Source organism: Staurois parvus, unplaced genomic scaffold, assembly GCF_062004578.1.
Source record: "Staurois parvus isolate SC_StPar_1 unplaced genomic scaffold, SC_StPar_1.0 ptg000081l, whole genome shotgun sequence".
In the NCBI taxonomy this organism is placed as follows: Eukaryota; Metazoa; Chordata; class Amphibia; order Anura; family Ranidae; genus Staurois; species Staurois parvus.
In genome coordinates this window covers 17,094,705-17,109,967 of record NW_028317877.1, presented here as the reverse complement: position 1 = coordinate 17,109,967, position 15,263 = coordinate 17,094,705, and positions in this window count along the sequence as shown.

Here is a 15,263-nt window from a genome sequence, read left to right as displayed (position 1 = left end):
TTGTGGGGTTTTTTGTGTTTTGTTGGGCCTTATGGCCCCTGGTCTTTATTGGGTTTGGTCGTACATTTAATTGTGTCTTAAAAAATTACAATGTATATACTGCGGTTAGGGTGTCTCAGTTAGCTCTGTTGAAGAGAGCACTGCCCTTGAAATGCATAAACCGTGCTCTTTAGGATGAGCATTGTTTGAGCATCTGTATTGGATTGATTTTTTATGCCTGGAGTTTTACACTTTTGTGAGTATATTGGAGTTTAATTTTTTTTAATAAAAAATCATTTTTATGGTAAAGCACTAGGCTGGTGCACCCTCTATTTTTGTCTTTCTTTCAGCTGTATGGTCTAAGGAACTTCCCTATCTTAAGAGGAAAGCAAGGCCTATGCATTACAGAGTTCCTCATGGAGGAATATTTTCTCTGATGATATTGGAAGAGGTGTACTACTCATGAACACTTCTCTAAACGTAGGGTCCAATTCACCATTAGCACTGATATTTTGTGCTGTTATACTTGTGTTAAAATGACTCTCTCACTAAACTAAAAGTGCCATCAAAAGCTGTGCCTGTAATGCAGAAAATATGTCCCAGGAAGCTTGTTTGGCAACCATGAGAGTGGAAGGCAAATACTTTTGGTGAGTTTACATCCATGTGGGGTATCCTATGGAGAACGTTGTCGTCAGTTTGCTGCACATGGTGAAATAGAAGATTTACTTTCTGGACTTTTGGATTACTTTACTATACTTTTTTCATGGACTTTCAATCACTTTTTAGTTTGTAATAATTGTTTACAGCAATCATGTTCTTTTCACATATTTGTATTTTATGGGCATTCAAGTGATTTTTATTATATGGTTTTGTACTTATTATTGATTCATTCACTTAGCGCCACTTTAAACACTTTATTCATTCGGTGTTTTTTATTTCAAAAAGTTTTTTGGTTTATAAATAGTGGCAGCTCCTACACATTTAAGTTGCAATTAGCGTGATATAATAGATGTTGATCACATTATCACATTTATTTTATAGAAAATATATACTAACCTCTCCTGCCACTTGCAATGCCAAACGCTGTTTCATTAAATAGAAATCACAAGGTGAAATTTTTTCTGAAACCTACATGTCAGTGTTGATCTTTTGTGTTCCCTGTAGTACTTACTGGTTCCTTACGCCAGTGTTTCTCAACCTTTTTTCTGTCAAGGCACCCTTTAAAATTATGGGCAGTCTTGAGGCACCCTATTCTAAAATGGGGTGCCTCTAGGCTGTCCATCATTTTAAAAGGGCACCCAATTTTAAAATGGGAAAAACTATTCTAACAGTTTTATATAATGCAGCAACATCCACACATGTAGGACACCCAACATTAGAGGTGATTTGTTCTTCCAAAGCAAATACATCTTTGCACACTGGTACTGAGTAGTATTCCAGTGTTTCTCTTCTCCCTAAGTTTTTCTCTATCACTGAGCTAATGTGACCCCAGCACTGATGGAGAGGGGCAGGGGAGGGTCAAACTAGGATGCTGTGCAGGCAGCTGACATCCTCCTTATCAACTGATGATGTCATTGGTTGCCAGGACGCCAGCGGCTAGAAGGTCGCAATGGTGCACAATGAAAACCTGCGGCTTTGTGTAACTAGAAATCAGGCTTGTTCCACCTGCTAGCTTGTATACAAGTTTTGGGCAATTTTTAGACATTTTGCCAAGGCAACCCTGAAGAAAGCTCAAGGCACCCCAGGGTGCCTGGGCCCCCCGGTTGAGAAAGGCTGCCTTACACTGACCCTGACATCACTACAGGGCACAGCATCACAGTAGCGATGAAGAACTTGGCAGATGCAACCAGTGGACATAGAGGGTAACACAGGAGATTTACACTTCTGGAAGTATTGGTTCAGCATTCTAATTGTATAAAGTATTGCAAGAGGAATACAGAGCTGTATTTATTTGTGTCATATATTTGCCTATACTCATTTTAATTTGTACTGCTGTAATTACACTGCTATGTTCTAGGAAACCATTGTAGCTATATCTCCTTCAGATATATTTAGTTGTTACATTTTTTAAAACCATAAGTCTACTACAGCTAACTATATTATCTAGTTGTGGAACTGTTCAGTTTAACAGCATGTGACAGTCCTGGGTGTATGACTTCACAAAGGTTCTCTGTTTCAAAAAAAGATAAAAATAGCATAGGAATTACAATTACTGAAGCCATATTCATTGAAGCTTTGCTCCATTCCTACAACATTGCTACAGGGTTTGACAGATGTGAATTATAACTTTCACAATTCACCAAAAAAAACTAAATTAATTACAATTAAAGATGTCTATGTATTGGTTGAAAATTATTTACATTTTTTTTTTTACTAAGATCAGGTTTCTGAACCTGATCTTAGTTCTGATTGTTTTTCAGTTTTGATATTGCAAGGACAAATGTTTGTTTAGCAACTATAACTTCCCTACAGTGTTCTTTATCTTCAAACTGAAATCATCTTTCAGGTCAGCTTTATGGATTTTGCCCATATCTGGATGTTTCCATCGTGTCTATGTGCCATATTATAGTTATTGAACAACAAATCTATGGCCAAAACTTATTATCAACAAGTTAGTAGATCAGCAATAGGTAACTAAAGATCAGTAGCCTAAGGGAAACCACTAAATAATAAGAACCATAACGTGCACCAAGAATCATAGTCAACCTTAGCCAAAGGTCAAGGTGAGTAGCAAAGGATTGGCAAACTAGTGGAAAATGGAACTGATAACAATTGGATGTTGCAGATACAATTGGAAATTCTGTAATGGGTGTGAGTTTTTAGTGTAAGTTGCATTTGGTTGTCCTTTATGTTGTGCACATCTATTCATTCATACTATCGACCTATGCAGTCTGAATTTTTCATAACTGACCTCTTCTCAGCATTTTTTACTTTTGAGCCCAACGTTGTTGATTGTCTACTCCGGACTCCGGACTTATTGTGTATTACTTACTCCTGGTCTTTGCATTCATCATTACTTCTGATTTCTGCATTCTGTGTCACTAACTCTTGATCCCTGCACTGTGCTTAACCTCCTCCTTACTACTGGCTCCTGCTCTGTGTGTTACTTACTCCTGACCTCTGAACTTTGTGTTACTTACTGCTGACTCCTGCACTGTGCATTTTTTACGTCTGGCTGCTGTGCTGCATGTTGCTCATGATTTGTGCACTCTGCATTACATACTACTAACCTCTGCACTTCCTAAATTTTGCATTAATTACTCATGACCCCTGTACTGTGTGTTACTTACTCCTTACCCCTATACTGCATGTTGCTTAATGCTGATCCCTGTATTACATACTATTGACTTGTTCACTCCCTGATTTGTGCATTAATTACTCCCAGCACTTGTACAGCACATTACTTACTCCTGACCTCTGCACTCTGCATTATTTACTCTTGATCCCTTCACTGTGCATTACCAACTCCTCACCTTTGAATCCTGCAATTCCTACTCCTGACTCCTGCACTGTGTATTGCTTACTCCTGCCCTCTGCACCCTGTGTTACTTACACCTGATCCCTGAATTGTGCAGTACCCCTGTCCCCTGTAGTGTGTAACTTACTCTGGATACCAAGCATTCTGCATTAATTACTCTTGATCAGTGCACTGTGCTTTACTTATGCCTGATCTCTGTACTCTGCATTACTTTCTTCTGAGCCTTGCATTGTGCATAGCTTACCCCTGTGTTTGTTCTGCATGGTACTTACTCCTGACACCTGTATTCTGCATTATTCACTCCTGACCCCTGTACTCTGCATTACTCTGCACTCTACATTACTTACTCCTGACCAGCGGCGGACTGACAACTCACAGGGCCAATGGGCAATAGGGGATCATGGGGCCCCTGTGTCCTTGCCCAAACTCAAAAAAGCCTATGAAAAAGGTACCAGGGGCATCTCATGGGGCCCCCTAGTGACCCCGGGCCCTCGGGCAGTGCCCAAGTTTTCCAAATGGCCATCCGCCCCTGCACCTGACTCTTATTGTGTGTTACTTACTCCTGAACGTTGCACTCTGCATTTCTTACTCATGACGTTTTCACTCTGCATTACTTACTTTTTGCCATTGCACTGTGGGTTACCTATTTTTTCCTCAGCATATTGTGTTACTTACTTCTGAACTGTGCATTACTTCTGACCTCTGCACTACATATTCTTGACCCCTGCATTGTGCATTACCTTGCTTCTGCTTGATACTTTCCCCCAACCTCTGCACTTTATATTACCAACTTCTGCTCTGTTTTTACATACTCCTGACCCTTGTACTGCATGTTAATTACTATCGACCCCTGCACTCTACTTTACTTAATCCTTATATATTCATGCTGCATTACTTACTCTTGATCCCTGCACTGTGGGTTACCTACAACTGGTTATAATTTACCAAACTATATGAAGAAAACACCTGCCTTAATGCAGGTGTGTTGATAGGAGTAAGATCTTTCAAAAGCTGATGGAAATGGATCTATATTGTCCCATGTATATTTTCTTCCTTTGCAGTCTGGTAAGTGGAAATAGCAGTGTAAATACCTTTCTTAATCTGGTCCAGTCACATGATCCAGCAGCACTGGCTTCCCTGTGTCAAAGAGCAGCTACTGTAGGGGAAGGTTGGAGCTCCAACAATAGAGGGGTAATTAGGAATGATGGGTGACGCTGAGTTTTGGAAATTTATGGCTGCTGTCAAGTGCAACAGGACTTGATTAAAAAAAGTATTTACAGACTATGAAGGATAGGTAGGAGAAAGCGGGAAGCAACATTTTGAGAATAATTGTCATTTGCCTCTACTAACACTATAAAGATTTGGTGCAGGCAAGTTTGTTCCTTACATAGTGTCACGTACCTGGTTGGGGAGCCTGACGTGGAGAGGAGGCCTCCTCTTACTACTCCCGCATGGAGCCCCTGATAGTGGGAACAGAGGGCGCAGAGCCAGGAGTGGCACGACTGCCGGGTGGGTCTGAAGCTGGTAGCAGGCAGGTGAAGACCCAGGAGATCTGGATGCAGGCCAGGTGCGGATACAGGAACGTGGGTGCAGCAGCAGGCAGGTATGGCGGCAATCGGGATGCAGATCGGGAATGGACACAGGAGCGTGGATGCTGCAGCAGGCAGGTATGGTGGTAACCAGGATGTAGGCCAGGTGCAGGACTGTGGGTGCAGCAGCAGGCAGGTATGGCAGCAATCAGGATACAGGCCAGGTGCAAATACAGGTAAGTAGGTGCACCAGAGTCAGACAAGCCGGGTCAGGATCAAACGAGCAAATCAAGTACAAGGGAGTAAGAGGATAGTCACATATAAGCCGGGGTTGGTGCAGGCGTTTTCTTTCTTAGTCAGGTCAGATCAGATACAGGCAACAGAATCAGGTTATGGAGTGCAGAATGTTATAGACCAGAAGGCATTGACTAAACTGTATTGCAGGTTTAAATAGCCCGCCTTGCGGTGACGTGTATGCTACTGCTCATGCGTACTCGCACTGCCGCGGCCAGAGGGGATCCGGCGCCGTTGCACGGCTGCACAGAGGGATCCCTGACACATAATTAAACAAGATCTTCTATCCTCCTGAATTTCAATCTCATTACACTGCACACAGCTCAAGGCTGACATTCAAACCCGCAGGGAAAACACTATGAAAACATACCTGAAAATAAAAGCTTCAGTGACATAACAGCCTTATAGAGCTAATGGGTCTTGAAGTCTTGGGAAAAAAGAGGCACTGAATATTACTTTTCATAAATACAATACTACATTGTCTTGTTACTTTATACATTGTACTTGAATTTGATTTAAACACTTTCATGCCTTTGGGGTCACAGATGCCTAGGCATCCAGGTCAGTGTTAGCATATGCTTTTGACTGGTTTGCGTACCAAAATATTATTTTTATATTTTTTTATAGAGTAGAAAAGTAATTTCTATGTCCTAACTAATTTATTTTCATTAAAAACTGTAGTCTAGTTGCAACATTAAACATGTGGCACTGCAATGAAGTCTCTAGTTTTCATCAAATCACTATGTCATGGCTGACATAGTGATCACATGATAGGGCACTATGCTTATTGGTTCCTGATTAGCAGTGGAAACCCAAGCTGTCAATTAGTGTCTGTTACAGTTGGGATTAAGAGCCAACAATTGATGGGCTGATAAAATAGCACTAACAGTTTTATAGTAGCATTATCATTGGTAAAACACCACTATGCGCACTGGATATACAAAGTCTACACGCTCCTGTTAAAATGTTGGGTTTCTGTGATGTAAAAAAATGAGACAAAGATAAATAATTTCAGAACTTTTGCCACCTTTAATGTGACCTATAAACTGTACAACTCAGTTGAATAACAAACTGAAATCTTTTTTTGGGGGGGGGGGAGTAAACATAAAAAACTAAAATAATGTGGTTGTATAAGTATGCACAACCTCCTATAACTGGGGATGTAGCTGTGTTCAGATTTAAGCAATCACATTCAAACTCATGTTAAATAGGAATCAGTACACACCAGCTATCATTTAAAGTGGCTCTGATTAACCCGCAATGAAGTTCAGCTGTTCTAGTAGGTATTTCCTGACATTTTCTTAGTCGCATTCTACAGCAAAAGCCATGGTCTGCAGAGAGCTTTCAAAGCACCAAAGGGATCTCATTGTTAAAAAGTATCAGTCAGGAGAAGGATACAAAAGAATTTCCATGGCATTAAATATACCAGTGAAGATAGTCATCATCAAGTGGAGAAAATATGGCGCAACAGTTACATTACCAAGAACGAGACATCCCTCCAAAACTGATGAAAAGACGAGAAGAAAACTGATCTGGGAGGCTGCCAATAGGCCTACAGCAACATTAAAGGAGCTGCAGGAATATATGGAAAGTACTGGCTGCATGGTACATTTGACAACAATCTCCCGTATTCTTCATATGTTTGGGCTATGGGGTAGAGTGGCAAGACGGAAGCCTTTTCTTACGAAGAAAAACATCCAAGTCAGGCTACATTTTGCAAAAACACATCTGAAGTCTTACAAAAGCATGTGGGAAAATGTGTCAATATATCCAAATCAACAAAGGAATGGCTTCACCAGAGGAAGATTCAAGTTTTGGAATGGCCCAGCCAGAGCCCAGACTTGAATCCAATGGAAAATCTGTGGGATGATCTGAAGAGGGCTGTGCACAGGAGATGCCCTCTCAATCTGGCAGATTTAGAGTGTTTTTGCAAGGAAGAGTGGGCAAATATTGCCAAGGCAAGATGTGCCATGCTGATAGATTCATACCCAAAAAGACTGAGCGCTGTAATAAAGTCAAAAGGTGCTTCAACAAGTATTAGTTTAAGGGTGTGCACACTTATGCAACCATATTATTTTAGTTTTTATTTTACTTCCCTCCACCTAAAAGATTTCATTTTGTTGTTCAACTGAGTTGTACAGTTTATAGGTCACATTAAAGGTGGAAAAAGTTGTGAAATTATTTACCTTTGTCTAATTTTTTTCTAATGACAGAAACCTGACAATTTAACAGGTGTGTGTAGACTTTTTATATCCACTGCACAGCATAAGCTAAATAAAGCATATTATGCATCTTTCTGAATTGAGATTTAAGAGATTTGAAGCAGATAAGATGTGGAGTCAAGAAAAAGGGAATTATCTGGGCAAAACAGGGACAGGGTTATTGTGATTATAACCAATCAATCTTATCTAATTGTCAGGCAAGGCAAAATATGCCCAGGAGAATGATTACAAGCAGACAGAGGATTCCTGTTAGCCAGTGTCAGGAAAACCGAAATGTGCTCAGGCGCATAATTATAAGCAGATGGAGAATTCCTGTGTGCACACGTGTGCGTGATGGTGCCCATGGCCGCCACTAGATTGGCACCTAATGGGCTATTTAAACACTTTTGCTGCACTAGATCTTTGCCTTATGGTCTACAGCAGGGGTCTCCAAACTATGGTCCTCCAGGTGTTGAGGAACTGCAAGTCCAATGAGGCCTTGCAAGACTCTGACAGCCACAGGCAAGACTCCCAGAGGCAGAGGCATGATGGGACTTTGTTTTGCTACTTGCTACCTGTTTCTGTGCTTGATCTCCTGTTGCTGTCCTGATCCATCTGACCACACTTGAACTCTGCTTGAACTGACCCCTGGCTTGCTCTTTGACCACGTCTCTGCTTCATCCTTCTGTCTCTTTGATTACCTTTGCCAGCCCCAGCCAGAACATGACTACTCTTTTGCCCACTGCTCTGTTCCTGACGTGCCTGCTAGTGTCTGACCCAGCTTGCCTGACCCTGCTCTGTGTCCAGTCTGTAGTGACTATCCTTACTCCTGCAGTCTTCCAAGCATCTGCTGTCCGTGACCTGCCAGCCTGCCAAGTGCCTGCTATCCGTGACCTGCCAGCCTGCCCAGAGCCTGTTGCCTGTGACCTGCCAGCCTGCCAAGTGCCTGCTGCCTGTGACCTGTCAGCCTGCCAAGTGCCTGCTACCTGTGACCTGCCAGCCTGCCCAGAGCCTGCGGCCTGTGACCTGCCAGCCTGTCAAGTGCCTGCTGACTGTCTACGAGCCTGCTGTGCCTGCTGCCCTGAATCATGATTTAGCCTGTATCCACAGCCATCAACATCAGAACTGCCAGGCACTCGTGCCACTCCAGGCTCTTGTACCTCTTGTCACTTTACCAGGGGTACCAAGAAAGAGGTGTAAGAGGTGTTCTTCTCCATGTCAAGTTCCATCACCAGGTACATGACGCTAGTACAGTCAAAAACTGGGCTGAAAATCTGGTAGCCTAACTATGAAGAATTCTGATAACTTTAAAAATGATGATTAAAAATGATGATTAACTGTAGCGCCAGCTATACCCTACTGGATATTTTAATCAGTCTACTACTTGGTTATTCTTATCTAATATTATTAGTATGAATACTGTGATCTCTACTTTCTTTGTATTTTCTTGTTTTGTACAAAAATGTGTCCCTGGAGATTTAACAAACTTATTCTGGAAACAAAATACATATATAAACATTTGGATTAACCTTAGAAGGATAATGAGTTACATTATTTTCACTGACTTTGGCTTGGGTTTTCAACAGCTGCTCTTGGAAAACTGAAGCAACTGAGTATGAATGTTTCCTCCACATCTTGCAACCGCAAAATCCAAAAGACTTCTTTCAAGAATATTTGGTATTGTAAACCTTTCAGAAAGTGAAGCAAATCTGAGATGGTTGCTTTAATTTTCTTTTTCATGCTTTGTTCCCTTAAATTTTACCTGGCAATTCTGCAAACAACATACCTGTCCCCGAGTAGCTAAGCTCACTCTATCAGCTTATCTATGGAAGGGACCACTTGGGCTGGACTTCATACATGTCTGCCTTTGTAAAAGTAAAAATCAAAACATCTCAAAAATAAAAATTTTAAAAATTTGCGCCTTAGTTCATCTTCATTACATGTGGGGTGAAGGGATTACTAGTTTATACAAGAAAAATAACATTGTTTTTGCTTTCCTGTCAGATCACAGGAAGTGGATACATTTGGAGTGAAGGTAATTTATGTACTTGCTAACAAATGATCCTAGCCTTAGAAACAAAATTGAATGCAGCCACCTGAAGGTGACTTCTATTTGACTTGCGCCCATAGACTTTAATGGAAGTTGCCTCCAAGTTGGATCCTCATCTATATTGATGTGATTTGGATCCGACAGTACAGGAAGATTACCCAGGCATTCCCTGAAAGTTGTTTCAAAGTTGCTTTGAAGTTGCTTCAGAGTTACTTCAAAGTAGTACTCAAGTTGCCTGGCAAAGTTGCACTGTAAGTCGTGCGACTTTCAGGTCATAGTAGTGCGAACCGAGACTTAAGGATTGGTAAGCTGCAATATATTGCATTTTTTTTTTGTTTTACTACACCTTAGTCTGGCATTTAGGGGTTTAAAATAGGCAGTACGTAGGTGATACAATGTCTTCTCACTGCCTGTCAAAAACTCTCTTTAGAGCAGCCTTTCTCAACCAGGGTGCCCAGTCACCCTGGGGTGCCTTGACATTTCTTCAGGGGTGCCTCGGCAAAATATCTAAATATTGTCCAAAACTTGTATACAAGCCAGTGTTTAGAACAAGCCTGCCTTTTAGTTACACAAAGCCACAGGTTTTCATTGTGCACCATTACGACATTCTAACTGCCGGCGTCCTGACAACCAGTGATGTCATCAGTTGATAGGGAGGATGTCAGCTGCCTGCACAGTATTCTAGTTTGACCCTCCCTTGCTCAGTGTTGGGGTTACATTAGCTCAGTGCTGGAGAAAAACTGAGGGAGAAGAGAAACACTGGAATACTAGTCAGTACCAGTGTGCAAAAGTGTATTTTCTTTGGAAGAATAAATCACCTCTAACGTTGGGTGTCCTACATGTGTGGATGTTGCGGCATTATATAAAACTATTGGAATAGTTTTACACATTTTAGAATGGGGTGCCCTTTTAAAATCATGGACAGATGGGTGGCCATCTTTCTACATAATTCATTCCCCTTTGAGGTTTAACATGTGTATCGTGATCCAGACAGTAGGTTTATTATTCTTAAGGGCACCCTTTCAGGTCGAGAACTTACAATAGCAAATGTTTATGCACCGAATTTGGCACAAGCTTCCTTTTTCTCCAAATTTTTTGACGTTCTTGATAGATTTTTGTCACCCCATCTGCTGGTGGGTTGTGATTTCAACCTGGTAGCAAATCCTCTTTTGGACCGCAGCTCACCCTCGCACTTTTCCCAGGCTTTCCCAAAATCCCTTACTAAAAAACTAGATGCCCTCCAGTTGGTAGACGCCTGGAGGGCGCACAATGCGGGAGCCAGGGACTATTCATTTTATTCTCACCCACATGACTCTTATGCTAGATTAGACTATATTTATTGCACCCCTATTTTACTAGCTAATTCTAGGACAGCTAGCATCCACTTGAGTCCTTGGTCGGATCACAATATTATGGCCTTATCTATCACATGTATGGGATTGGCACCTACCCCCTTCTCTTGGAGACTCAATGACTCTATACTTACGGACGTTGACTCCTGCCATGAGGTGGTTACATCTATTCAGGAATATTTTCAATCTAACTCGACTCCTGATATATCTCCAGCCACACTATGGGTAGCCCATAAGGCGGTCCTACGTGGCCGCCTTATCTCTATGGATTCATCCAGAAATAGAAAACAATGGCAGCAAATTCTGCTTCTTACCCGAGAGTTAGAAGCACATTATAGAAGTCATATTGCTAACCCATCTCTTCTTAATAGCTGATAACAGTTATTATCTCAAAAGCGCTTAGAATTGAATACTCTGCTATCCAAAAAAACTGAAAAAGCTCTCCACTGGTCGAACGCCTCGTTTTTGTTACATAGCAACTCAGCATCCACTATGTTTGCAAGGAAATTGAATCACTCTCTGCGCCCCCCACATATTTATAAATTACGTACAAACTCGGGTGCTATCTCATCTTTACCTCAGGAGATTTTGGGCATTTTTGAAAACTTTTATTCTAACCTATTAGCTCCTCCACGGGCTCTGTTCCACCAGCCGACTCGTGGCTGGATTCTATACCTCTCCCTGCTCTTACACCTTCTCAGGTTGCTTCTCCTAATGCCCCCTGTACTCTGGAGGAAATAACTTGTGCGATTAGCGTGCTAAAAAGTTCTACTGCACCGGGTCTGGATGGATTCACTGCTAGTTATTACAAACATTTTGCCTCTACGTTGGCTCCTTATCTGATAACTTTATATAATGATGTTTTGCAGGGGGGTAAGTTCCCGGAGGAGATGCTATTGGCTAATATGTCTTTAATACCCAAACCACAGAAAGACCATAGCTTACCACAAAACTATAGACCAATCTCAGTAATAAATAATGATCTGAAAATATTTAGCCGAATTTTGGCAGACAGGTTGGCCCCTATTATCTCCTCTTTAGTCTCTCCGGGCCAATCGGGCTTTATTCCTGACAGATTCATTACTGATAATATTCGCCTCATGCTAAATGTTATTCAAGATGCCAATTTACACTCTAAAGAGGTCCTGCTGATGAGTCTAGATATAAACAAGGCCTTTGACAGTGTTCTCTGGCCCTATTTATTTTCCTTGCTACAAAAAATGGGCTTTAATGACGAGTTTTTAGCTGGTATACACGCCCTATATGACTCTCCAAAGACAAGAATTAGGCTCCCTGGCTGTAATTCGGACTTTTTCACAGTGGGTAGAGGTACCCATCAGGGCTGTCCTCTTTCACCCCTTTTATTTGCACTGGTGTTGGAACCTTTGGCAGTAGCGATCAGATCACACCCGGACATTTCAAGCTAGCCATTGCTAGTCTCACATTTCAAAATAAGCATGTATGCTGATGATGTTATGCTTTTTCTTACTAACCCGTTGACTTCATTACCTAATTTATGTGCCGTACTGAACGATTTTGCTATAGCGTCAGGTCTTACTGGTAACTTTACCAAATCGGTGGTTATGCCGGTTAATATCCCTGATTCCCTAAGTGCATCTCTCCGCAGTTCTTTTCCATTCCGCTGGTCCACAGATCGGATATCCTATTTAGGTATTAATCTCACTCCCAGATACTTAGATATGTTTGCTGCTAATTATCCACCATGTGTATCACGTCTCTCTACTCTACTGAAGATTTGGCAGGGTTACCCTATTTTCTTCCTGGGTAGAGTCACGGCTGTTAAAATGAATATTGTGCCTAAACTTCTTTATCTTTTTAGAGCACTTCCAGTTCCGGTCTCAAAAACGTTTCTGAACCACTTTCAGCGGACCATTAATAATTTTATCTGGGGTAATAAGCGTCCACGTTTTGCCTCATCTATTTTGTACCGCTCACAACAGACTGGAGGTCTTGGTCTTCCCAATTTTTGGCTATATTACCTTTCGGCTCGTTTTGCGCAGATATCACAATGGGCAACTATTAACTCTCAGATCCAATGGGTCAAGTTTGAATCTCAGTCTATACGCCCATTCTACTTACCGGGTATTTTGTGGTCCAAGGTCTCCCCACGATCGCTTACCTTTTATAACTCCATAGTGACCCATTCACTGACACTTTGGTCCACATACAAATTTAAATTAAATTTGGTCTCTCCTATTCCCCCCGGTATTTCATTTTTTGGTGATCCTACTTTTGCAGCAGCTTTTTCTTCTCCTCAACTGTTTCGTTGGTGGTATGATCAATCTCTTATCAGATTATCTGATTTTCAAAGAGGAGGATCTTACATTACCTTTGATATGCTGCGCGCACTTTTTGATATTCCCCTACATGAGTACCATCATTACCGACAGATCAGACACTTTTTTGAATCACATTTTGGCCTTATACCATCTTCTCCGGTTTCCTTTTTTGAACGTACCAGCCGTGACTGTCCTAGGGGAAGGGGTCTTATTTCTAATTTTTATCACCAATCTTTGCTCTGTCTTTTCATACACCTCCTTTATACCGACAAAAATGGGAGGAGGATAGTGGTACTACTTTTTCGGATGAGGATTGGGATTCCATGGTGGATAACATATGTAAAAGCTCTCAATCTCTTTCTGTTCGTGAGACGGCCCTTAAGGTTTTAACTAGATGGTATTATACCCCATCAAGACTACATATATTGTTCCCACAAACGTCCCCTCTATGTTTTCGGGGCTGTGGCCTTACAGGCACTTTGGTGCATATATTTTGGGATTGCCCGTCCATATCTTTGATTTGGTGCAGGATATCCGAGGTGGCTACCTCACTGGCGGGTACCCCAGTATCTATACAGACCTGTCTATTGGGGGCTCATATCCCAGGGGTCCCTGATGCCATTATGAGATTGATACATACTATGTGTATTGCCACTTTATGGTCTATTGCCTTACACTGGAGGTCCAATGCTGTACCTTTGGCCTCCATCTTACACAGAATTGATGCTGTAATGCTCATGGAATGCATTCACTATACTCTGCTGGATAAGATGCACTTATTTGATAAAAAATGGGAGCCATGGAGGGATTATAGACATTTATTGCATGATTAACAACATTTCCAGTGAAAAATGACTGACATATACTGTTGACAGAAGTATCATTCAACCTATCTTATCATTAACGTATTTCATGTACTTGCAATCTACTTTTTTTCTGTTTCTTCTCTTTCTTACTATAATATACTTTTCTGAATTGTACTTTTCAAAAGCGCCTTGATTTTCTGTAAATATTATTTGAAAATGTGCTGTTGTTTTACTGTCTACTTTTATTCAATAAAATCGTTTGTAAACAAAAAAATAAAATCATGGACAGTCTTATGGCACCCTATTTTAGAATGGGGTGCCTCAAGATTGTCCATAATTTTAAAGGGTGCCTTGACCTAAAAAAGGTTGAGAAACATTGCTTTAGAGAGCAACTCACGTGTAAACAAAACCGAAGCCCTTGTTAGTTGAAAAAATCTCTTAAACTCCAAGTTCCATGTTCTCTTTAAACCTGGATAGTGGATACTAGCTAAGAAGAACAACATTTTATGTCTTAGAAGAAAAAAGAAAAAAAAAGTTCACTATATCTCTGCAATATCTGAACATCTCCATATGTTTATATGTATATCCCTTTACAAATGCTGCAATTTCCTGTAGCCAGCTGGTTGTCAGCCTCTGCTTTACTGAAATTGCAACCAGTGTTGTCCCTTCTGGACTACCGAACACCTCCTCTTTTCACCTTAATAACATAAGGAAGAGGTACAGTATTTTCTACTGTGCAAATATGAATGCATTTCAGAGATGTACCTAATATGTTTTTTTTCCATTTTTGCCAAGACATACACTTTAAAGTGGAACTTTGCCCATAACAACTTGATAAAAATAATGTTTTTTTAGTAAGGAACATACATTCCACATACACTACCAAAATGAGTGTGTAATATAAATTGCCTCCAGAATTGCTCCTGTTCCTTCTTACTGGAGGCTGCCATTTTGCTGAAGCCCAGAGCCCCTGTGTAGCATTAAATCTTTAGGTTGTCAGCTGATCAGCCTCTACATTTTCCGCACAGTGCTATAAAATAGAGAGCAACTGAGCATGTGCAGAGTAGGGTGAGACAGTGTGGTAGATTTACTCGAACTGGAACACTCAGATTCTGGTGCAGCTCTGCATGGTAGTCAATCAGCGTTTAATCTCAGCTTGTTCAATTAAGCTTTGATAAAAAAAAAAACCCTGTAAGCTGATTAATTTCTATGCTGCACCAGATTTTGCAAGCTCCAGTTTTAGTAAATCTCCTCCAGTGTGTTCTGTATTCAGA